We start from the raw sequence: 25,105 nt of genomic DNA, 5'->3' as shown, positions 1-25,105 counted from the left end.
CATGTGTCCCCCCCCCCCTCAAGCTATGATGCACTGGGGTCAAAGACAGTGAATAATTAAAGATCACAAAACAACCCTATTCACACATTATACTGCAGCCAATTACTGGCCTCAATGTAATATGGCACATGAGCAATGAGGCCTGTGATGGGCTGCAGCGGTCAAGCGGGATGTGAACGCTGCTGCCATGCACTAATGCTGCGGTGCTGGAGCGCTGATTTCACAGGTGACCTTAGGCTGTGTAATTATTTCAGCACCTTCCCGCCTTTGGTTATTTTCTGCTTGTGTGGTAAACCCCCACTGAAGCCTGACTTATCATAGACAAGATGGAGAAGCTCTTCCCACACTAGGGGTCAATAATCTTCATTTCATTTTTTGTAAACTCCCTCCCAAGGTCAAGCAAAGACCCCAGCAGCACATGGCAGCACGGAGCTGAGGGCTGCCCCTTCCAGTCAGCTGCACTCCCAGCAGCATCCAGTCCACATTCCCAGCATCCACACCAGGCGCCAGTCTCTGTACCAGCAGCCGTGGCCCCGCCCCGCGCCGCGCGCCCCCGCATCCTCCGGTCCCTCGTCCTCCTCCTCATCCTTCTGTGCGCGCTCCCGGAGCTGCTGCTGCTTCTGCTGCTGCTGCGGGCGGCGGGAGACGAGGGAAATCGGAGAGGCCCGGGGCCGGACACACCCGGAGCGGAGACACAGCCGGGTGAGAGCACAGCTCTGTGTTTGTAGATGTTGCACTTTATGGCCGCTGGCGAGGATCTATTCTGTATTCCATGTGTACAGGATGCATCACCGCTACGGACATCAGTATTCCTGCTGGCTCCCCCCACCCATGCATACATACATGCAGACAGCACAGAGTCCGCTTATACCGCCATCCACACAGCATCCTTGTCACTGCCAGACCCTACCATGACCGGCAGCATGGTGTATACCGGGGCAGGCTACACGGCATATACTGGGGTAGGCTACACCGCTACATGGCACATATCGGGGGCAGGCTACATGGCATATACTGGGGGCAGGCTACACGGCATATACTGGGGCAGGCTACACCGCTACATGGCACATACTGGGGGCAGGCTACACGGCACATACTGGGGGCAGGCTACACGGCACATACTGGGGGCAGGCTACACGGCATATACTGAGGTAGGCTACACGGCATATACTGGGTCAGGCTACATGGCATATACTGGGGTAGGCTACACGGCACATATCGGGGGCAGGCTACACCGCTACATGGCATATACCGGGTGCAGGCTACACGGCATATACTGGGGTAGGCTACACCGCTACACCGCACATATCGAGGCAGGCTACACCGCTACATGGCACATACCGGGGGCAGGCTACATGGCATATACTGGGGTAGGCTATACCGCTGCACGGCACATATTAGGGCAGGCTACTCCGCTACATGGCACATACCGGGGGCAGGCTACACGGCGTATACTGGGGTAGGCTACACAGCACATATCAGGGCAGGCTACTCCTCTACATGGCACATACCAGGGGCAGGCTACACGGCATATACTGGGGTAGGCTACACCGCTACACTGCACGTATCGAGGCAGGCTTCACCGCTACATGGCACATACCGGGGGCAGGCTACACTGCTACATGGCACATACCAAGGCAAGCTACACGGCATAAACTGGGGTAGGCTACACCGCTACACGGCACTTACCGGGGGCAGGCTACACCGCTACACGGCACATATCAGAGCAGGCTACACGGCACATATCAGGGCAGGCTACACCGCTACATAGAATATACCAGGCGCAGACTACACCGCTACATGGCACATACCGGGGGCAGGCTACATGGCACATACCGGGGGCAGGCTACATGGCACATACCGGGGGCAGGCTACAAGGCATATACTAGGGGCAGGCTACACTGCTACTCAGCACATACCGGGGGGGCAGGATACATCACTACATGGCATATACCGGGGGTAGGCTGCACCGCTACATGGCTAATACTGGAGGCAGGCTACACGGCACATACCGGGGGCAGGCTACACCGCTACACGGCATATACTAGGGGCAGGCTACACCGCTACTCAGCACATTCCGGGGGTAGGCTAGATCACTACACGGCATATACCGGGGGTAGGCTGCACCGCTATATGGAAAATACCGGGGGCAGGCTACACGGCACATACCGGGGCAGGCTACACCGCTATATGGCATACATCAGGGCAGGCTGCACTGCATATACCAGGGGCTAGGCTGCACCGCTACATGGCAAATATGGGGGCAGGCTACACCGCTACACCGCATGTATCCGGGCAGGCTACACTGCATATACTGGGGTAGGCTACACTGCTACATGGCATATATCAGGGGCAGGTTGCACCACTACACGGCATATACTGGGGTAGGCTACACCGCTACATGGCATACATCAGGGCAGGCCGCACTGCATATACCAGGGGCTAGGCTGCACCGCTACATGGCAAATATGGGGGCAGGCTACACCGCTACACCGCATGTATCCGGGCAGGCTACACGGCATATACTGGGGTAGGCTGCACCGCTACACGGCATGTACCAAGGGCAGGCTGCCCCGCTACACAGCACATACTGGGGCAGGCTACACCGCTACATGGCATATATCAGGGGCAGGCTACATGGCATATACCGGGACAGGCCGCACCACTACAAGACATATACCGGTGGCAGGCTGCACCGCTACACAGCATACATCGGGGTAGGCTACACCGCTGTACAGCATATACCGGGGGCAGGCTGCACTGCTATACGGCATGTACCGGGGCAGGCTATATGGTATTTGCTCGGGGCAGGCTGCTCTGCTACATGGCATATACCGAGAGCAGTTTGCCCCGCTGCACGGCCTATCCCGGGGGCAGGCTACACCGCATATATCGGGCAGGTGGCACCGCTACACGGCATGTACCAGGGGCAGGGGGCACCGCTACATGGTAAATAATGGAGGGCAGGCTGCACCGCTACACGGCATATACCGGGACAGGCTACACAGTGCATACCTGGGGCAAGTGGCACCGCTACACGGGCACATACCAGGGACAAGCAGCACCGCTACACGGCGCATACCTAGGGCTGGATGCATCACTACACGGCATATATCGGTGACAGGCTGCACCACCACACGGCTGATGCCGGGGGCAGGCTGCACCGTTACACGAAATAGACCGGGGGCGTGCTGCACCGCTACATGGCAGATACCGGGGCAGGCTACACCGCTACATGGCAGATACTTGGGCAGGCTACATGGAATTTAGATATCAGAATGGATGTGATGCCCTCCTACCTGTGAAGAGTTTCATCATCTGTGAATCTAACTGCAGATTGGATCCTAACTCCAGATTATTTTTTTCGGCTAGTTTTGCCATAATACATTTTGGTATCACCCCTACCCCTCCTCTACTACAAAGGGAGCTTTGCATAAATCTGTGCACCCTCATCTTACAGTGGCTGTCATCCACCATTTGCAGAGCGAGAGCTCATCCAGTGCTGACTCCCTGATATATTCCTAGATAATCCCTGTAAAGTACATATTGCTTTACTTCCTCGCTGTGTTATGTGACGTCCATCAATTCATGAATTCCTTTTTAGGTTGTTGTTTTTGTCGTCATTTTAGACTAAGTGCTTTCTTTAGATCTGTGTTCTATTTTTTTTCTGCTCAATCACGTCGGTATAATTGCGAGTTCCCAGTATAGATTTGTTCCAGTGTTTACTTAATCTGGATATAATGTTATTGTAGAAAAGTCAATATTGCATATTGTAACGTTTTTGCTTTAGATGACATCACGAGATGACATGCATCATTTTACTGTACCCCATCCTGCATCTTTTCAATGACACAGCCATAGCAATAAAGGTAATTGAAGTGTCCCTGTTCTAGCACAGATCCCAGAGGTGCTCCAATGCTTTATGTCCGTCTCTGACTGTACTTTCCTTGCATGGTCGTAGCCCTTTCTTGAAAGCATATCTGTTAACACTATATTGGTAGAATAATAGCTACAATCCCAATGGGATGCTACAAACTAAAGGCTATAAAGCCATTTAACATTTCACATTTTATATAAAAATGTAGTAAATTTGAGTAGACGTGATGCTCTCATAGCTCATGTGGAATGTGATGTTGGTTTTTCCTTTAAATTATCTTAGAAAAGGAATGTCTGCTAAAGTGAAGCGTTCTTTAAAGACATTTTGGTCCAGCAAGTGCCACTTCCTCTTAAGTAGATTGGACTTCTCTACTTTTTTTTTTTTTTTATTTCCTTAGGCTTTATACATCAATGGAGGGAAAGTTATTGTATGGGAGCTTAGTGGATTTACCGAGGGCTTGTAAACCTAAAAAATATAGATTGTGCAAATGAGCATAGGCGGCGCTCCAAGTGTAATACATGCCTGTGGCTAGGCAATACTTAAAAAGCGGGTAGCCAATGTGCCTACAATTTTTACTTATCTTTTTTGGCCTCTTTCGGTGTGTTCTTTTTTTAATTTGTCCATCTACCTTCTATTCCGGCTAGTAAGTAAGTCAAAATGGGCTGTAGGGGTGATGTAACAGGTTCCTGGTAGTGATGAGTGAACCTGCTCGGGTAAGGCGTTATCCGAGCATGCTTATGTGCTAACCGAGTGACTTTAGCATGCTCGAAAAATATGTTTTAGTCCCTGCACCTGCATGTCTCATGGTTGTTAGCAACACATGCAGGGATTATCTGTTAGACAATCCCTACATGTGTTGCAGATGTCGAATAGTTGTGAGACATACAGCTTCTGTTCGAGCACGCTGAAGACACTCGGTTAGCACCCGAGCATGCTCAGATAACACCTTTTCCAAGCAGGTTTGCTCATCACTAGTTCCTACTGTATGCAATTGGTTTTTGACTCTGGAAGAATGATCTTTTTAATGTTGAAAAGGTGTTTAGTTACTGGGGTAGTGTCCATACAAGTGGGACAGAGACAAAGTGTATGAACTTTCATCAACACACTAAAACAGACTTAGGCCGGTTTCACACGTCAGTGATTCCGGTACGTGAGGTGTCAGTTTCCTCACGTACCGGAGACACTGACACACGTAGACCCATAAAAATCAATGCATCTGTGCAGATGTCATTGATTTTTTGCGGACCGTGTCTCCGTGTGCCAAACACGGAGACATGTCAGTGTTCGTGGGAGCGCACGTTTTACACGGACCCAATAGAGTCAATGGGTCCGCGTAAAACACGGACCTCACACGGACATTCTCCGTCTGGAGTCCGTGTGCGTGCAGGAGACAGCGCTACAGTAAGCGCTGTCCCCCCCACATGGTGCTGAAGCCGGTATTCATATCTTCCCTGTAGCAGCGTTTGCTATTGAGAAAATATGAAGAATAGTGTTAAAAATAAAGATCTATGTGTCCGCCGCCCCCCCACCCCCTGTGCGCCCCCCCGCTGGTCAGAAAATACTTACCCGCTCCCTCGCTCCTTCCTGGTCTGGCCGAGCCTCCTACTGTATGCGGTCACGTGGGGCCGATCATTTACAATCATGAATAGTCGGCTCCGCCCCTATGGGAGGTGGAGCCACATATTCATGACTGTAAATGATCGGGCCCACGTGACCGCATGCAGGAGAAGCCGCGGCCAGACCAGGAAGCAGCGAGGGAGGCGGGTAAGTATTTTCTGACCAGCGGGGGGGGCGCACAGGGGGTGGGGGGGCGGCGGACACATAGATCTTTATTTTAAACACTATTCTTCATATTTTCTCTACAGCAAACGTTGCTGCAGGGATGATATGAATCGCAGCTTCAGCACCATGCAGAGTGGGTACCACACGCTCCGTGTGGTACCCACTCGCCATACGGGCGGCACACGTGTGCCGCACGTATGGCCTCCGTGAGTTCCCAGGCACACGGACACGGATAACTCCGGTACCGATTTATTCCGGTACCGGAATTATCTGGACGTGTGGGACAGCCCTTACTAAGACTGTCATACACAAGCTGTAATCCAGATTCTTTGGAGCAAACTGTGCCACAATAGCCAACAGTAAGTGGTACATGCCTGTTAATAAGTTTGGCTTGTCTTTGACTGACTTTGCTTTATTAATTGAATAGAGGTAGATTTGTGCTAATGTTTGTATCAATCTCTGGTGTAACGAATGATAAATGGCTGTTCCTTCTCCTCCTGTATTTAAGGGCTGCAAGTCTCCAGTCACACTATGTGACTGCAGACTTGGGAATCCTCACATCTCACACACTGCGTGCTGTGAGGATTCTCCAAAGCGTGACTCCAAATATGTAATTTGAATGTGCGTGGTCACATGCCAACTAGATGGGTGCAGCCTCACTCAATGCAAGTGTATAGAATGAGACCTGACGCAGTCTAGTCTGAATGTGGCCAGGAGTATGCAAATCAAATACTTGTGGTCATGTGGCTGCTTCTCCCTGGAGTGTAAACTCCCTTGGATATACAGATGTAGTCCATGTGCTTTCTGCTCCAGTGCTACATTTAGTACATATATACGGTACATTGTAATCATTTAGCAGTTTTGGTGTTAGTAAATCTGAGCCCTTGATAAAACTTTATAACTTTATAATGTCTTTTGTTGCCATTTATTATTTCGTATGGCTTTCTTCTCTGTCCTTGGGTATTAACTCATATTTAGAAAATTAATTGTCTAGTAAGCGTCATGGATTTCAAAACATTGTAAGGACGGGGTCACACTATCAGTATTTTTTCAGTACTTTACATCTGTATTTATAACCAAAACCAGGAGGGGAACAATCAGAGGAAAAGTATAATAGTAACATATGCACCACTTCTCTATTTATCACCCACTCCTGGTTTTGACTTACAAATACTGATGTAAAATACTGACCAAATACTTGACATGTGCATGTGGCCTTTAAAGGTTTTTTGATATTTTAACATTGAAGACCAATCCATGGTGTAATGGAGCTCAACCAACTAAAAGCCACATTGCCTTCATTCTTCATCTTCTCCCAATCATTGATAGCTTGTCCGGGCTGCGAGGATAAAGTAGGTTTTTGTTATGTAATGTGAGAGCATCATGGTGTCAGTGCTCAGACCCTGATTCCAACGATGTGTCACTCACTAGGCTGTGTGTTGCTATTTCAATAAAATCAGTGTTTTATCAGCCAGAGATTATCACCACAAGACTAGGTGTCTTCTGCTTCCTAGTCAACTGTTCTATATAACTTTACCCCCACCACTGATTGTTAGCTTTCTGTGTACGCCGTACGACATAATGCTGGAATCTGGATCTTTGCCCCTTCATCGTGCTGCTCTCAGATTACATAGCAAAAACCTGATTACAGATTTGCTTTAAGAAAAGACTGGCTGTGCATGTCAGCAGCTTTGTTAATCTCTTGTAGCTTTACTGTAGAGAATGGGGGCACTTCAACTGTTTTCATGATTAATGGAGGTCCCAGAGCTCAGACCTCTATCCTTTCACTTTGGGGGATGCACCTGTACATTACTTCTGCTGTGTTGGCTTGCTTCTCACAGCTGGAGAAGTCCCAAGAACACAGGTCTGAAAGGGTAAAATAGTTTGAAAACTAAGAGGTGATTTTTATATATTTTCCATCGCTGAACTCAGTAAAAATATCGAAAAAATTCCACCATGTACAGTTTTTTGACAAATACTGACTCTTGCACCGCGCTTTGATCCCTTTGGGTGACCTTTCATGGATGATTTTGGTTTCAGAGTGCCACAGCGTTTTTCCCACAGTTCTAATTACCGTATATACTCGAGTATAAGCCGACCCGAGTTTAAGCCGAGGCACCTACTTTTGCCACGGAAAACTGGGTATAAGCCTATGGGTGCGAGTGAGACAACGCACATCACTCGGATATCATCTTAGTGATGTGCGATATACGCCGACAATTGAGGAGATAGAGAAATTAGTTTCTCTGCCTCCTTCGCAGCTGTACTCCGATTCTCTCTGTGCGAGAGGCTCGGCTCACAGACGCATGACACTGGGCTCCCGCTCGCAGCAGAGCCGAGGGTCATTAGCATATTGCATCCAATGCTCTCTCATCGGATGCCATACGCTAGCGTGACTCCGACCTTGGTCAGAGACTTGGACTTTATTGATGAATCATCCAAAAAAAAAAAGTCTGAAAGCTGTGCTACTGCACAATGGCAGCAAGCATGCTTCAGTGCCTGTAGGGTATTCTGTGCACCTGAAGGAAGTCTGAGAATTTAGATTTTATTAATTTCTCAAAAAACTTAACTACGAGGATCAGGGATGGTCAATATGTTGTGATCTGAAAGTTCTCTCTTTGCTCCTTGCGCAGCAAGTAGGATGCATGAAGTACTCATGCTTTTTAGGTGAATGGGAAAAATAGGATAGGACTCATCACTAAGGCCAAAAAGTTGGCCAATGAGAACATCGTTACAACCTGGACTCAATAACATAGTTGGGGAATATTTAGTTGATCCTACTAAAGTTTTCATGCCACCACTCCACATTAAGTTTTGACTGTTGAAACTGTTTGTGAAAGATCTACCGAAAGAAGGAGAGACTTTTAAGTACCTGTGTACCAAGTTTAAGGGACTGTCCAAGGCAAAACTGAAGAAAGGCATTTTTGTGGGTCTGGATATTAGGAAACTCAAGAAATGAAAGTTGTTGAGAAAAGGGCTTGGGATTCTTTTAAAGAAGTTGTAAAGAAATATCTAGGTAACAGCAAAGACCCAAAATTTGTCCATCGTGGAGAACATGCTGAAATGTTTCAAAGCCTTGGGATGTTTATGAATTTGAAGTTACATTTTTTACATTCCCATTTGGAATACGTTCCTGAAAACCTTGGTGCCGTTAGCGAAGAGCAAAGAGAAATATGTCATCAGGATATCAAGGAGATGGAACGACGATAGCAAGGTAGATGGAATGTGAACATGATGGTGTCTACTGCTTGATGCTTCACAGAGAAGATCCACAGGCCTTCTATATGAAAAAAGGTGTCAAGAGAAGCTTTGAAGAGAAAAGGAAAAGGCACAAGAATTAATTTACAATAAAGTTGCGGAATGAATGTTCTATAAATTTTTAGATACAATATTGTGTACATTTCTGGCTACAATAAAGATTGTTCTTGTTCATCTCGGTTGTACGTAATTTCACGCTCGTTTTGTAGAAAATCCATACTTCAAGGTTAAAAATGTAGGGTTTTTTTTTTAAATCAGGGCATAAGAAAACACAAGAATCAGTTTTGCATACCTGTGTAATGGACTGATAACATGCTAGTCAATCACAATAGAAGGAGGGCAGCAGCCGGTATCCCCAGTGATGCCAGTCAAGAATAGGTCTGACTTTGTTTCCATGTGATAGTTGTTCCATTAAGCCTATCAGATCATAAAAGTGCAGCATCTGGGGCCGTCATGACTTCTGATCGGTTACATGGAAGCTGATGATGAGCAGTCATTTAATAGCCTTTCTTACACCAGCTGACTGCAGGTCCATGCACACAGAATGATCAGTAACACAATTATACTGTTCGCATTGAATATCATTTTTCTCTACTGTACATATCCTGTTTACACAGGACAATGTGCTTCCGAGGACAATGATTTTCAAGCAAGTTCAAAAATAATTTCCCCCAATGATTGAGCATTTTGCTCTTTGGGTGATCGGCAGCAGATAAAGCTGGGTTCACATTGCGTTAATGCAGTCCGTTCAACGCATGCGTTAAACGGACTGCGTTAACGCAAGCTCCCAAAAAGATCGAGTTATGCGATCTCGCTAGCGCAGATGCTCTATCTGAGCTAGCAGAGACGGACCCGGAAATGCTGCAGTTCGCGTCCGAGGGTCTGTCACAGAATGCGCCCAATAATAGGGGTTAATGGCAGCGTTAATGGACTGCCATAACGCAATGTGAACCCAGCCTTATCATGAAACAACTCGTTTCCCAATTATCGGCCAGAGTGTAAGTGCATTTAAGTCATACCAGTGTAGTTTTCAGTTGGGGAGTTTAGCAAAAAAGGTTTGTGACCTCTTTACATTTCTCACATCTGCCATTGTTAGGTGCTTATAAAACCACAACTTTGCACACTGTTCGCACTACTCATCCATCTGTCTCTCTCTGTTTCCTTTTGTACATTCTGGGGAAATTGCATGACATTTTAGTTGACCAAACTTTTTTGGGGCCATGTTAGTTACGGTCTGCCATTTCTATATTTCAAGAAGAAAAGAAAATGTGGGGTTAGCTCACTCGTTTCTTTGCTGACATGGCCTCTTACCTGAGACATTACTGCACAGAGACCTCTGAGATCAACCAATCTGCTATATAATACATGGATACTCCATTCCCTCCAGAGTGAGACCTTAGGCCATGTTCACACGTTCAGTATTTGGTCAGTATTTCACATCAGTATCTGTGAGCCGAAACCAGGAGTGGGTGATAAATACAGAAGTGGTGACGTGTTTCTACTATACTTTTCCTCTGTTCCACTCCTGGTTTTGACTTACAAATACTGATGTAAAATACTGACCAAATACTGAACGTGGGAACATGGATGGTCAGTATTATGCAACAGTAGGACTGAATGTAACTTCTGACTCAATGTAGCTGAATCAAGCCTCTGAATCTGCCTCTCTGCTGTGTCCATGGGACAAATAATGTGCACTTATCATTTATTTTCTTAAACATCTCCTAATGCTTACCAATAAGAAACAATGTAAGATAAACAGGGTGCGTTGTAACCATTCGGCTGCCGTCACACTAGCAGTATTTGGTCAGTATTTTACCTCAGTATCTGTAAGCCAAAACCAGGAGTGGGTGATAAATGCAGAAGTGGTGCATATGTTTCTATTATACTTTTCCTCTATTTGTTCCACTCCTGGTTTTGGCTTACAAATACTGATGTAAAATACTGACCAAATACTGATAGTGTGACGGCAGCCTTCTCCTTTTCCAGGAGACTCAAGAATTGCTTCATAGGTGACAGACTAGGCATCTCTGTGTTCTGCATTTTAGAAGAACCTGCGAGATTTGTGAAGAGCTTTTTTTTTTGCACTCTACCAGGCATAAGGCCACGTGCACATTTTCAGTGTTTGGTTAGTATTTTACTAGTGGGTGATAAATACAGAAGTGGTGACTAGGGTTGAGCGACCTTTAGTTTTTTAGGGTCGAGTCGGGTTTTGTGAAACCCGACTGTCTTAAAAGTCGAGTCGAGTGAAATCGGCCGACCACCGTGAAAAGTCGGGTTTCGGCCGAAACACGAAACCCAATGAAGGATTTTTTTTTTTTTCTCTCTCTCTCTCTCTCTCTCTCTCTCCCCCTCCGTCCCAGCACATAAAATTTCGTTTTGCACATTCCAAATCCCTACTGCGCACAAGCGATAACATGACGATAGGCGTTCACTCCCCTAAGACCTATGTCATCACTCTGCCCACGCTCATTCATTGGCTGTAAAAATGGCGCTAAACGCGTCATACGAAACGCGACTTTGGCGCCAAGATCGCGTACCGCATGGCCGACCCCGCACAGGGATCGGGTCAGGTTTCATGAGACGCCGACTTTGCCAAAAGTCGGCGACTTATGAAAATGAACGACCTGTTTCGCTCAACCCTAGTGGTGACGTGTTTCTATTATACTTTTTGTCTGATTGTTCCACTCCTGGTTTTGGCTTACAAATACTGAGGTAAAATACTGACCGTGTGAACGTGCCCTTAGTCATTGTATTTTCTGACACATACATAGTGCAAAAGAAACAAAGCAAAATCTACTTTTTTACTAACCTGACTTGTTCTCTTCGATCCAACTGTGCTCTCAGTGAGCTTCTCTGATGGCCAACTGAGTCCCCAGGAGACTGCTAATGAGTCAAGGTAATTTCAAGGAAAATAAAATATTCATTTCTGGGGAAAATCTGTGAGTGGTAATCTTGCTGATTCAAACAGCCGCTCTCTGATTCATTCAGACATAGTTAAACTCAGTGAACTATATTGTCATTTCCAGTCCATTAGAGAAACAATTTTTAGACTGGATTGCCAAGTGAGTGTGGGTCCAGAGTCTGTTTTGTGGTCCCAAGATCATTATTAGTTCTTCTATTATCATCATTATTATTAGTTCAAATCTGTTTCCATATTTTTGAAAAGTTAGATTACAAAGAAAGAAGAGAATAATATGGGGAAGGTTAGAATGAAAAGGAGAATATCTATATCATATGCACCTTCCCATAACCTGCCAATGCAAAAATACATCCACATGGTTTCCAGATAGTGCTATAGAATACCCCAAAAATGTCAGTGTGCGGATACAGAGTGTATGCAGTGTTCAGGTGGTGTCTTGCAGTTCTCAGATCGTGCGATACAGTTCCTGGTTTGTTCTATACTGAGTGCAAAAAAAAAGTTTACGGTGCCCAAATAACTGCACAAAGGGTCCGGATAGAATGATGAAATGCCCAAATACATTTCTAGCGTGCCTTAGGCCGGCTTCACACTAGCGAGTTTTACGGACGTATGAGCGCATAAACTACGTCCGTAAAATACGCATTACACACGGCCCAATGATTCTCTGTGGCCCAGCTCCTATCTGCCGTATATTACACATCCGTAATATATGGTCTTGTACGGCTGTAGAAAATCGCAGCATGCTGCGTTTGTCACCGTATTGCGCAAAAAAATCGCCAATGAAAGTCTATGGGGGCGAGAAAAATACGGATTCCACATGGACCAGCAGTGTGACTTGCGAGAAATACGCAGCGGTGTTAGTGAAAAGCCGGTAATTCAATTGCCGGCTTTTCATTTCTCCTTCACAAACCCGACATGATATGAGACATGGTTTACATACAGTAAACCATCTCATATCCCTTTTTTTTTTGCATATTCCACACTACTAATGTTAGTAGTGTGTATGTGCAAAATTTGGGCGCTGTAGCTGCTAAAATAAAGGGTTAAATGGCGGAAAAAATTGGCGTGGTCTCCCGCGCAATTTTCTCCGCCAGAGTGGTAAAGCCAGTGACTGAGGGAAGATATTAATAGCCTAGAGAGGGTTCATGGTTATTGGCCCCCCTGGCTACAAGCATCTGCCCCCAGCCACCCCAGAAAAGGCACATCTGGAAGATGCGCCTATTCTGGCACTTGGCCTCTCTCTTCCCATTCCCTTGTAGCGGTGGGATATGGGGTAATGAAGGGTTAATGTCACCTTGCTGTTGTAAGGTGACATTAAGCCAGGTTAATAATGGAGAGGCGTCAATTATGACACCTATCCATTATTAATCCAATTGTATGAAAGGGTTAAAAAAACACACACATTATTAAAAAGTATTTTAATGAAATAAACACACAGGTTGTTTTAATATTTTATTGCTCTGTCAATCCACCTGAAGACCCCCACTCTGAAAAATAATAAACCAACAATATACATACCTTCAGATGATCTGTCACGTCCCACGATGTAAATCCATCTGAAGAGGTTAAATCATTTTACAGCCAGGAGCTGTGCTAAAGCACTCGCTCGTGCCTGTAAACCCCCGGGTACTGAAAGGAAAGCAGGATGATCTGTACTTACCTTGAGTTGCGGTGATGCGCCCTCTGCTGGATGTCCTCATGAACTGGAGCCTTGGAAAAGTTCCCACGCTCGAGTTCATATGAGAACATCCAGCAGAGGGCGCATCACCGCAACTCAAGGTAAGTACAGATCATCCTGCTTTCCTTTCAGTACCCTGGGGTTTACAGGCACGAGCGAGTGCTTTAGCACAGCTCCTGGCTGTAAAATGATTTAACCCCTTCAGAAGGATTTACTTTGTGGGACGTGACAGATCATCTGAAGGTATGTATATTGTTGGTTTATTATTTTTCAGAGCGAGCATCTTCAGGTGGATTGAGAGAGCAATAAAATATTAAAACAACCTGTGTGTTTATTTCATTAAAATACTTTTTTAATAATGTGTGTGTGTTTTTTTAACCCTTTCATACAATTGGATTAATAATGGATAGGTGTCATAATTGACGCCTCTCCATTATTAATCTGGCTTAATGTCACCTTACAATAGCAAGGTGACATTAACCCTTCATTACCCCATATCCCACCGCTACACGGGAGTGGGAAGAGAGAGGCCAAGTGCCAGAATAGGCGCATGGATGCCATGCGCAAAATACGCTGTCACACCCTGCCTACGGATGACATACGGATCACTATTTTGGGGACTTTTCTGCGTATTACGGCCGTAAAAAGCGGTGTGTGAGGCCGGCCTAACGGTTGTATACACATGGCTGGTGTGACTGATATGTTTGTTTAATGGAATTCAAAAAATCCCATTGCCTTTAATGTGTCCATTTAGGTTTCCATAATGGATTTGATAGTAAGAATTGCATTGCTGATAACACTATTCTTTCTGTCAAAAATTCTGGAACCGCAATGGAATAAGGCCTAAAGTAAAGTGATGCCGCATGGACTATACACTTTCACTGAACATACATAAGCGAGCTGTATTTTTATTTTTTTTGTGAGGAGGGGGGAATGAAACGCAGATCCAGTCTGAATTGGAAAGAAAATAATTTGGCTATGTTCACATTAAGTTTTCTTCAGAAGTTCAAAAACCATGAATTTTAAAGCAAAGCCGCTACAGGAAAGACTCATTTTTTGGGGAGGGTTTGCAAATATTTTTCCTTTCCTGAAGTGTTTTTTGAAGCTGTTTTGGGATAAATTCACACAATGTTTTTTTCAGATGATTTCAGCAGCAACCTATAAGAAAATGCTCAAAAGAATGAACATATTCCTTTCTATGTAAAAACTACTCGTTCATATGTTCAGCCTTTGGATGGTTTTTATCCGCTTCAGGCCTCCAAACACGTCAAGCGGTTAAAAGAATAGACGTGTCCTTTCTCCTCGCATTTTCCACTCTGAAGACGCTCTGTACTTTTCTATACAAGTCAGTGAGAAAAGTCAAAAGATGGCTGAACATGTTTTGGAGCATTTTGCTATAGTTTTTTTTTTTTTTTTAAAGCAAAAAAGACGCTAGCAGTTCCTTCATTATTCAATGGGGTGAAAAAAAAAGGAAAAATGACAGTAACAAAAACCATGGGAAAACCTTCCAAAAAACACAGATGACCAAAAGGATTGTAAAAATGCTCAAGAAAAATTTGAAAAAAACTACAGAAAAGGCAACAGGGTTTCTGCTTCAAAAACTGGTTGGGTTTGCCTTAATTTCTGGGTATGTACCACCAGGTTTTCCCAGGTAAAGCCGCTGGCTGTCGTTTTCCCATTGCTGCTTCGCTGGCAGCTTTGCTGTTGTTCTTGTTCTAGCGGCGGTTCCACTGCCGGCATCTTTCGCTCTATACTCACTATACAGAGAGCAGGTGACCTCCCATTGGAAGCAATCTGAGGAATGATCATGTTATTTCCTTTAACCGCTTTAGGGTTTCTGAAATCCTTGATTTGACATTGCTGTCCTCTATGGTCATTTTATGGAATGCCTTTCCAGGTGGAAAGATGCCACTTGCACATTTCCTTAAGGCTATGACCACACGTTGCGGATTCGTGTGCGGATTTTTCCGTACCGGTTTTGCAAAATTCACAGGTAAAACGCACTGCGGATTTCCCACGGATTTCCTTCTGTTTTTGTGCAGATTCCACCTGCGGTTTCCTATTGAGGAGCAGGTGTAAACCACTGCGGAATCCGCACAAACAATTGACATGCTGCGGAAAATAGAACGCAGCGTTTCCACGTATTTTCCACAGAATGTGGACTGTGGATTTTGTTTTCCATAGGTTTACATGGTACTGTACAACGCATGGAAAACTGCTGCAAATCCGCAGCGGCCAATCCGCTGCGGATCCGCAGCAAAATCCGCAACGTGTGCACATAGCCTAAAGATTTCATATGCAAATACCCTTAGGCTATGTGCACATGTTGCGGATTTTGCTGCGGATCCGAGCTTCCTGCACTGACTGTGTCAGTGCCGGCCGTAAAGCAAAGCACAGCGGTGACGTCACCGCTGTGCTTTAGGGCCGGCGCTTACACAGTGCAGGGAAGCTGAAGGCGAGGGACGCGACAGACACTGCAATGTAAGTATGTAGTGTTTGGTTTTTTTTACATTTACACTGGTAACCAGGGTAAACATCGGGTTACTAAGCGCGGCCCTGCGCTTAGTAACCCGATGTTTACCCTGGTTACCCGGGGACTTCGGCATCGTTGGTCGCTGGAGAGCTGTCTGTGTGACAGCTCTCCAGCGACCACACAGCGACGCTGCAGCGATCGGCATCGTTGTCGATATCGCTGCAGCGTCGCTTAATGTGACGGTACCTTTAGTGAAAGAAAGTCCACCTGTGTGCAATCTAAGCATGTGACTTATAAATGTAATTGCTTACGCCAGAAATTTGTATGTACCTTGTAGCAAAAGGGGTGAATACATATGCACATGCCATTTTTAGTTACTGATCCCATTAATTTAATTTATGTCTATATTTCTCTCACTTCACCAACTTACGGTAAGACTATTTAGTCTGACTCCTGATGCATCACACACAAATTAGATTAGAAAAATATTTAAACACAGGTTGTAATGTAACAAAGTAGGTAAAAAGCCAAGGGGGTGAATACTTTCACATACTGTTGACCTTAGGCATACATGCATACTGTTGTCCTTAAGGTACCTTCACACGAAATGACTTTGGAACGATATCGCTAGCGATCCGTGACGTTGCAGCGTCCTGGCTAGCGATATCGTTTAGTTTGACACGCAGCAGCGATCAGGATCCTGCTGTGATGTCGCTGGTCGCTGAATAAAGTCCAGAACTTTATTTGGTCGTCCGATCGCCGTGTATCGTTGTGTTTGAAAGCAAAAGCAACGATACCAGCGATGTTTTACACTGGTAACCAGGGTAAACATCGGGTTACCAAGCGCAGGGCCGCGCTTAGTAACCCAATGTTTACCCTGGTTACCAGCGTAAAAGTAAAAAAAACAAACAGTACATACTCACCAGCGCGTCCCCCAGCGTCTGCTTCCTGACACTTACTGAGCGCCGGCCCTAAAGTGAAAGTGAAAGCACAGCGGTGACGTCACCGCTGTGCTGTTAGGGCCGGAGCTCAGTCAGTGTCAGGAAGCGGACGCTGGGGGACGTGCAGGTGAGTATGTACTGTTTGTTTTTTTTACTTTTACGCTGGTAACCAGGGTAAACATCGGGTTACTAAGCGCGGCCCTGCGCTTAGCAACCCGATGTTTACCCTGGTTACCCGGGGGCCTCGGCATCGTTGGTCGCTGGAGAACGGTCTGTGTGACAGCTCTCCAGCGACCAAACAGCGACGCTGCAGCGATCGGCATCGTTGTTGCTATCGCTGCAGCGTCGCTTCGTGTGAAGGTACCTTTAGGCTTCCATTGTGCGGATGTATGAAATAAAATTGTATCCGGAGTCTATGTTTGGGTTTACGTTAACTTTTTTTCAGCATCATTTCTGCACTTACAAACATTGAAAAAATTCTTTGTCAAGTCTGCACCAAAAATAAGCGGAAAACGCAGCAAAAATTGTAACAAAACACAATAATCAGAGCAGCTTGAGGTTGCCTATTTTGGTGCAGACACCTGCAGAAAAAGCACATTGGAAAAAAAAAACAGCGTTTTCGCACGCGGGAACATGGTTGTTGTTTTATGACATATTTATCGGTTCCTAACAACAGAGTTTTGTCTTATATAACTGGAGCGGATCACATTTGACAATCTCATCTCTATGGAAGCTGACAGATGCTGTCTCGGCGTCCAGTATTGTAGTCAACATGGGTCTTGCTGTATGGGTTTTTTACTGTCTGATACTTTTGTTTGCCTTGCAGCTAAAGTCTACCAGACTTATATAGCAGCTGTTTACTCTGAGTATTTTTCAAGAAAGTGTACAAAAATTGGGTATAAACCTTCGATAACCCTGGGCAGAATAACTGCATATGGCCAAGATTACCAATTGATGGTTAATGTATCGAGTATTGGACTGGATTGGCAAAGGCCCACCAGTAACAGTAATTCTTGAAGCCCACTACATTCAAAAATAACCTGATCCTAGTAAACAAATTTATATTTTCTTTTATGTAATATTAATTTGGATAGCTTGTCTGATGATTAGAATATACCTTTTCAGCAAATTGTCAATCAAGTGTAGTAGCACTAATCATTAGCACTCCTTGACAGGGGCCTACCGGAGGATTCTCCTGTCCCCCCCGTTGGCCAGTCCGAGCCTGCAAGTTTCCATAGCTGTTATGGCGATTTTATATACCGTACATGCTTGGGCATGGATATGTCTGATGTTATAAGGTTCATCAAACAACAAGAGTCCCTTGTTAGGTATATAAACTTTAGAAGCTTTGGGATTATTTTCATCCACACGTTGATTTCGGACTAAATCATTGGAATATTGGGCTATAAAGTGCTGTCGTGTGTGCACCACATAACTGAGCTAAATAATGTGAATGGAATGAGTGTTTCTACTTAACTGAATCTGTGCTCCATGCTGTCTTTTCATCCCTTACCTTACATTTGTCATAATTGAAAAGCATCTTAAGAGCAATTAAAGGCACTTTTTGACATTAGTATATATCAAAGGCTGCCTGTTTCTGTGCTAATAATATGCATGAAATAACTGGAGTGTTTATACTGAGCTCATATCTGCCAACATGCCCAAATTGATGCTCAGAGTTTAATAGATAACCTCTTTTTGTAAAACTGTACTTTGTTAGAATTGTTTGTATATTTATTATTTACTATCCTTTATTTATAAAGTATTTATAAATATCTCTACACCCTACGGAGCTTTTAGATGAAAATCTTATATCTGCTAGAAATGCACACAATGGCCCCAATTCATCAGTCATTTTTGTACACCAGTTTTGATGAAGTGTGTGTTCGAGTAAGATACACCAAATTCAATAAGAGGCATGGTCCTATTAATGAATTTGACGCATCTTCATCTGCCGTGGCCGTGAAAGTCACAGACTGGCTTATATTTCTGGTATAATTGATGAATGAATTGTGATGAGTTTGTCGGGCTCGCTTGGTCATGGCCCCTCTTGGCAAACTTTTCAAAAAGTTGGCAAAAAAATGTAGCAATATTCCAATCCATTTTATGCCAGAAACCTGTAGGAAACGGCTTGATGAATCGGCCCTTATTTATCCTGATGTTATAGTGTTGAAATACTGATTTTCTTGGAAAATGGAAACAAATATTTACGATAACGTTCTGATTGTGTTTACAGGTACTTTTGTACATTCTGCATTCTTCCTTAACTACAGTCAGTATCATAGTAAGTGGAGATTCCCTATGCCATTGTTAGGTCCAAGACTATTGCTGCTTAATTTCTTAATAATTTCTGAATAGACAGATTTTTTTTTGGCTGCCTCCAGCAATGACTAGAATGAGCATTAGCCTTTACGGCATACTGTCTTATTATTGAGCTTAGTATATAATGCTGTGCAGAACGCTATTTCTAGTGGAATCTAGGTTTCCGTATTTTGCATTTTTAACAATGTAGCCTCAGTTAGAGTAATACTGCTACAAAAACTAAAATAAACTGTGCAAAAAAAAAAAAATAAAGAAAAGAATGGTATGTTTTGTATGTAATTGTTCAGAATGGAAAATATTGGCCTGTACTTTTTGAAGGGGGCTCTACAGTTTTATCTATTAGTAAATGATCGGAGCACATAGATTCCGCTGGTTTTGTAATTGGTATGTGTTTCTAAGTGACCCTCAAGAGGAGAGCTCAGAAACCACTACTTATCGCGTGTATGATTGCTTGTCCAGGCAGAGGAGCGAGCCATGATACGTGTGCAGAATTTATATGTGTATATCCTGTGCTTGGCCTTGGTGGGAACCATGCCAGCATATGTAAATATACACACTGGAAGTGGTCACCTCTGAAATCTCCTCTGTGGCCTATTTCAAGGTCACAATCCCCTTAACAACAGCTATAACCATGATACACTTAGTTGGGGTTAGCAGAATGTTGTTTTCTTCCTTATATATGAATAGTTGTGTGTATATATGAGGAATTTGACTATGCCTGACCATCATATTTTTTTGAATTTTTTTTCTCCTATCGGCTCCATTTCTAACGTTTAGTTTCCTTGAGTTCACCTCAAGCGTCGATTGAGACTAGTTCTAGTCTTGAGTTCTAGATAGAGACTAGATGAGACCTTCAAAAGACTAATCCTCAAAAACAGCATAGGAAACATACAGGAGTACAGAGCAATGTAGCTGTGACTCCAGCTCTGAATTGGCTCTGTGAGTTTCTTTGCATTTATTTCCCTCACACCTCTTCCACTTCCACGCACATGTATGGGCAGCACCTGCAATTTGATCCTTCGATGAGCTTTTAACTTGACTTCACCAAAGATGGATATTTTCAGTATATTCTGAGGGAATAATCAGTTATTTCCTAGGTTCTAGAGAAAGGTTATCCAGATTTAAAATGTAGTTTGAAATCTGCTGCCAATATTATAAAATATCAAAACAAACTTTACTCCCCTTTTTCCAATAGCAATCCAGCTTTGAAACACTGGTGGTCCTACCAGACCTTGGTTAAAAGTGGTCAGTATGTGAATTACAATATTACAAGTTTCATTGCAGTTCTCAAGCTCCAGAAAAATGTAGTGTGGTTCTGTTATGGTATACACTAGCTCAGCTGCTCTTATACACGGCCCTGGCTGGTCTTGTACCTAATTCTCATTTGGGTCCCTGCATTCTGCTGAATGCCATCGCCAATCATGCTTTTGATGTCCTCTGCCTGGGATTTAGTGCTGGAAACCCCTTTTAAGAGGTATTCTCCTTCCACGTAAATGATCTTCATTAATAAAGATAAGAACATGTCCTCTGTCAACACCGAGTTTATGAAAACTCAGATCAATCAATAAACAGGAAATGCTGTAATGGATTGATTTTGCATGGTAGTACAGATTGAGGAAAATAGCAATCCAATTATATAGACAGCTCTACGAATGAAATGACGCGGGAAATGTTATTGAAAACTGTGACCTCTTACTCGAATCTTCATGCGAGTACCAGGAACACAGATTTGGCCAATTCTTCATCAACATAGATTGGCCATGGTTTTCATATACCCGAACATACTTTACAGATTTTTGTGTAGAATGTCCGTTAAGGGGTTGTCCAGCTTGATAAAAGATATCTTTAGATGCAGTGGTATAACTAAGGACCCCGGTGCAAAATTTGGACAGGGGCCCCGACAAACATGTTGGTCAGATCTATGGGTCCCGGAAATAAAGTCCCCCATCCTGTAATAATATCCCTAGGTCTATCATAATGTCCCTCATCGTGGCACCTTTCTATTATAATAATGTCTCCCATCCAGACCTTGTCTTGACCCCTTTATTTAAAAAGGGAACCTGTCACCAGGTTTGGCCGATAAGAAATATGGCCATCACCTTTCAGGGCTGATATACAGCATTCTATAATGCTGTGTATCTGCCCCGAACCCAACCTGTAAGAGAAGAAAAATAACTTATTATATTCACCTGCGGGGTGGTCCGGTCCGATGGGTGTCGCGGGTCTTGGTCCAGCGCCTCCCATCTTCTTGCGATGCCGCCCTTTTGCTTGCTTCTTGTGGATGATGCGTCCCTTCGTCATCCACACAGTCTCCCCAACATTGCACGTACTTCTTTGAAGAACAAAGTGCTGCAGTAGGCATGCGTCGGGGCTCTTTGACCTTTACTGGCACCTGTGCACTGCACTACTTGGCTCTGCCCTCAGCAGGGCAGAGAAGTACACCTGCGCAGGAGCATGGTGCTGAAGAGGCGCGTCATCCACAAGATGCAAGCAGGAGGACGGCATCGCAGAAGGAAGGGAGGCGCTGGACCAAGAAGAGCGACACCCATAGGACAGGACCGCCCCGCAGGTGAATATAATAAAAGTTATTTTTCTTCTCTTACAGGTCGGGTTGGGGGCAGAGATACAGCATTATAGAATGCTGTATATCAGCCTTGAAAGGTGATGGCCATATCTTTTATCAGCTAAACCTGGTGACAGGTTCCCTTTAATAATGTCCTCCATCCTGGCTGCCATCCTTTAATAATGTGTCCAATTCTGTAGTAGTCTGTAATAATGTCATTCGTCCTTACCCTTTTATTTAATAATGTCCTCCATTATGGAACAGTCCTGTGTTAATGTCCTCCATCCTTGGCCGCCTCCTGTAATAATGTCCTCCTCCCGGCGCTCTCCTCAAACACATTTAGGCTGTGTGCACACATTGCAGATTTTTCGCATTTTTTTCGCGTTTTTTTCCGATAAAAACGCTATAAAACCGCAAAAAATCTGCATACATTATGCATCCCATCATTTTTAATGAATTCCGCAATTTTTGTACACACCATTCGTTTTTTTCTGCGAAAAAAACGCATCGTGGTAAAAAACGCAGCATGTTCATTAATTTTGCGGATTTTTAGCGGATTTCCCACTATATAATGCATTGGGAAATGTCCGGAAAGATCCGCAAAAAAAACCGCACCAAAAACACGGTAAAAACGCGCAAAAAACGCATGCAGATTTCTTGCGGATTTCTTGCAGAAAATCTCAGGATTTTCTCAGGAATTTTCTGCAAGAAATCCTGAACGTGTGCACATAGCCTTCAACATAAAAAAATTAAACAATTCCTCTTACCTTTCTTCTCTCCCACAGCGAGCAGCGCCATCCTCCCCCTCCATAGCCAGCGCAGGAGGGTGGGCTGTGCATGAAAGTGATGTCATGCACCGCCTGCAACGGGGCACACCGACGCCTGCTGCCGGCCTTTGAAAGGCTGGCAGCCACTGTAGCTATTGTGGCACAGGGAGCTGGTGGATTCTCTGCTCTGAAATATATTTCAGCTGAATGTATGTCAGAGGACACACATCCATTTGAAAATGGCCCCATCTCCAAGACCCTATCCCAATATATTGTAGGTGTAATAATAATATTAGCAAATACCTCCAATTAGAAATGTAGTATAGTTTTTCTGATTTCCCATGTCTCTTTCCTCACGTGTAGGCATTACAAGACCTTAGGCATCCATGGTTAGGACCACTGATATAGTGACAGTAAAACTATTTGATATCTGCAGCAGTCTCTTGTGGTTGTCATACCCGGATAGCTATTTAATAACAATTAAAAAATATAGGTTCAGAATTGCCCGATCAATAAATAAAATTAATCTGATCGGTAAATGACGTAATGAGAAAAAAAAAAAATCAAAACTCCAGAATTACGTTTTTTGGTCATCGCAACATTACATTAAATGCAATAACAGGCAATCAAAAGGTGTCAATAATAAAAATGTCAGCTCGGCATGCAAAAAAACAAGCCCTCACCCAGCCCCTGATCATGAAAAATGGAGACGCTAAGGGTCTGGGAACAGGACGCAATTTTTATTTATTTTTTTTTTAACAAACTTTGGATTTTTTTCACCACTTAAATAAAAAAATAACCTAGACATGTTTGGTGTCTGTGAACTCGTAATGTCCCGAAGAATCATAATGCTGGTCAGTTTTAGTATTTGGTGAACATGGTAAAAAAAAAAATGTGGGATTGCACTTTTTTTTGCAATTTCACCGCACTTGAATTTTTTTCCCTGTTTTCCAGTACATGATGATATAATAAAATCAATGGTGTCATTCAAAAGTCCAGCTCGTACCTCAAAAAACAAGCCCTCACATGGCCATATTGACTGAAAATTAAAAAAAAGGTTATGGCTCGGGAAAGAGGGATCAAAAAATGGAAATACAAAAACAAAAATTTTCTGCGGCGTGAAGGGGTTAAAAGTTTTTATTTGCTGAATACTTGAATAGATACAGTACTAGTAGAATTATTCTGCTTCTACAGGTCTATTTGGTTTAACTGTTTGTTGTTTGTGTGTGGTGAAAAACTACTACTAAGGCCGGTTTCACACGTCAGTGGCTCCGGTACGTGAGGTGACAGTTTCCTCACGTACCGGAGACACTGACTCACGTAGACCCATAAAAATCAATGCATCTGTGCAGATGTCATTGATTTTTTGCGGACCGTGTCTGTTGTGGATTCTGTTTGTGGGCTCCCTCTGGTGGTTACTGCTGGTACTGGGTGACTTTGGTGGGTTGCGGCCTTTGGTTTCCACCTGTCCATCAGAGGCTGGGTGGTTCCTATTTTACCTGGCCTTTCTGTCATTCCCTTGCCGGCTATCAATGTATTCAGATGTGCTCTGTTTGGTTCCTGCCTACCTGCTCCCAGATCTTTCAGGATAAGCTAAGTGCTGATTTTCAGTTGTTGGTTTTTTTTGTCCAGCTTGCTTATTATGTCTCTATGCTAGCTGGTAGCTCTAGTGGACTGAGGTTCTCCCCATGTGCCATGAGTTGGTACATGGGTTCTTGTAATCTCAGGATGGTTTTTTTGATTAGGGTTTTTTGCTGACCGCTCAGACCCCTTTTGTATCGTTCTGCTTTCTAGTTTACAGCGGGCCTCAATTTGCTGAACCTATATATATCATCTCTATGTGTGTGCCTTCCTCTCATTTCACCGTCAATACATGTGGGGGGCAACTATACCTTTTGGGGTTCATTCCTCTGGAGGCAAGTGAGGTCTTTATTTTCTCTGCAGTACTAGTTAGCTCTTAGGCTGGTGCGTGGCGTCTAGAACCAACGTAGGCACGCTCCCTGGCTATCTCTAGTTGCGTTTGTCAGGCGTAGGGCAGCGGTCAGCCCAGGTTCCATCACCCTAGAGCTCGTCCGATATTTTGTATTACTTTGCTTGTCCCTTGCTATCCCTAGCCATTGGGATTCATGACAGTATAGCCGGCCCACAAAGTGTTAATTGTTTGGGCTGAAGCAGGAGAAAAAGAAGTGTTTAAGGGAAATGTTTTTTTTTTTTTTTTCCTTCAGAGTTTTGCTGCCTAGCCCTTAATTGCTGTCTAGCTGCTTCTTACCTCCTCTTAACCCTTGAATGGCTCTGATATTAGCTGTTTAACATGGATGTCCAGAGTTTGGCTTCCAGCCTGAGTAATCTCGCGGCAAAAGTTCAAAACATACAGGATTTTGTTGTTCACACTTCCATGTCTGAACCTAGAATTCCTATTCCAGAGTTCTTTTCTGGAGATAGATCTACCTTCCTGAATTTCAGGAACAATTGTAAATTGTTTCTTTCTTTAAAATCTCGCTCCTCTGGAGACCCTGCTCAA

General features: G+C 44.2%; 1 protein-coding gene across 4 annotated transcripts in view; it reads left to right on the top strand.

The window, feature by feature from the left end:
• The first annotated feature begins 549 nt into the window (after nt 1–549).
• NLGN3 (neuroligin 3) overlaps nt 550–25,105 on the top strand; it is a 127,879-nt gene continuing 103,323 nt past the window's right edge. For 3 of the 4 annotated variants that reach the window (XM_077284991.1, XM_077284989.1, XM_077284992.1), the window contains exon 1: nt 550–702. The gene's annotated coding sequence lies outside the window, so the exon portion shown is untranslated. Of the gene's footprint in view, nt 703–19,197; nt 19,217–25,105 lie in introns of those variants that run through there. The other variant, XM_077284990.1, reaches the window with a different exon arrangement.

The sequence above is a fragment of the Ranitomeya variabilis genome, chromosome 2 (genome assembly GCF_051348905.1).
Source record: "Ranitomeya variabilis isolate aRanVar5 chromosome 2, aRanVar5.hap1, whole genome shotgun sequence".
NCBI lineage: Eukaryota > Metazoa > Chordata > Amphibia > Anura > Dendrobatidae > Ranitomeya > Ranitomeya variabilis.
Note: the sequence above shows the minus strand (reverse complement) of the source record. Positions and strands in the feature narration are given on the sequence as shown.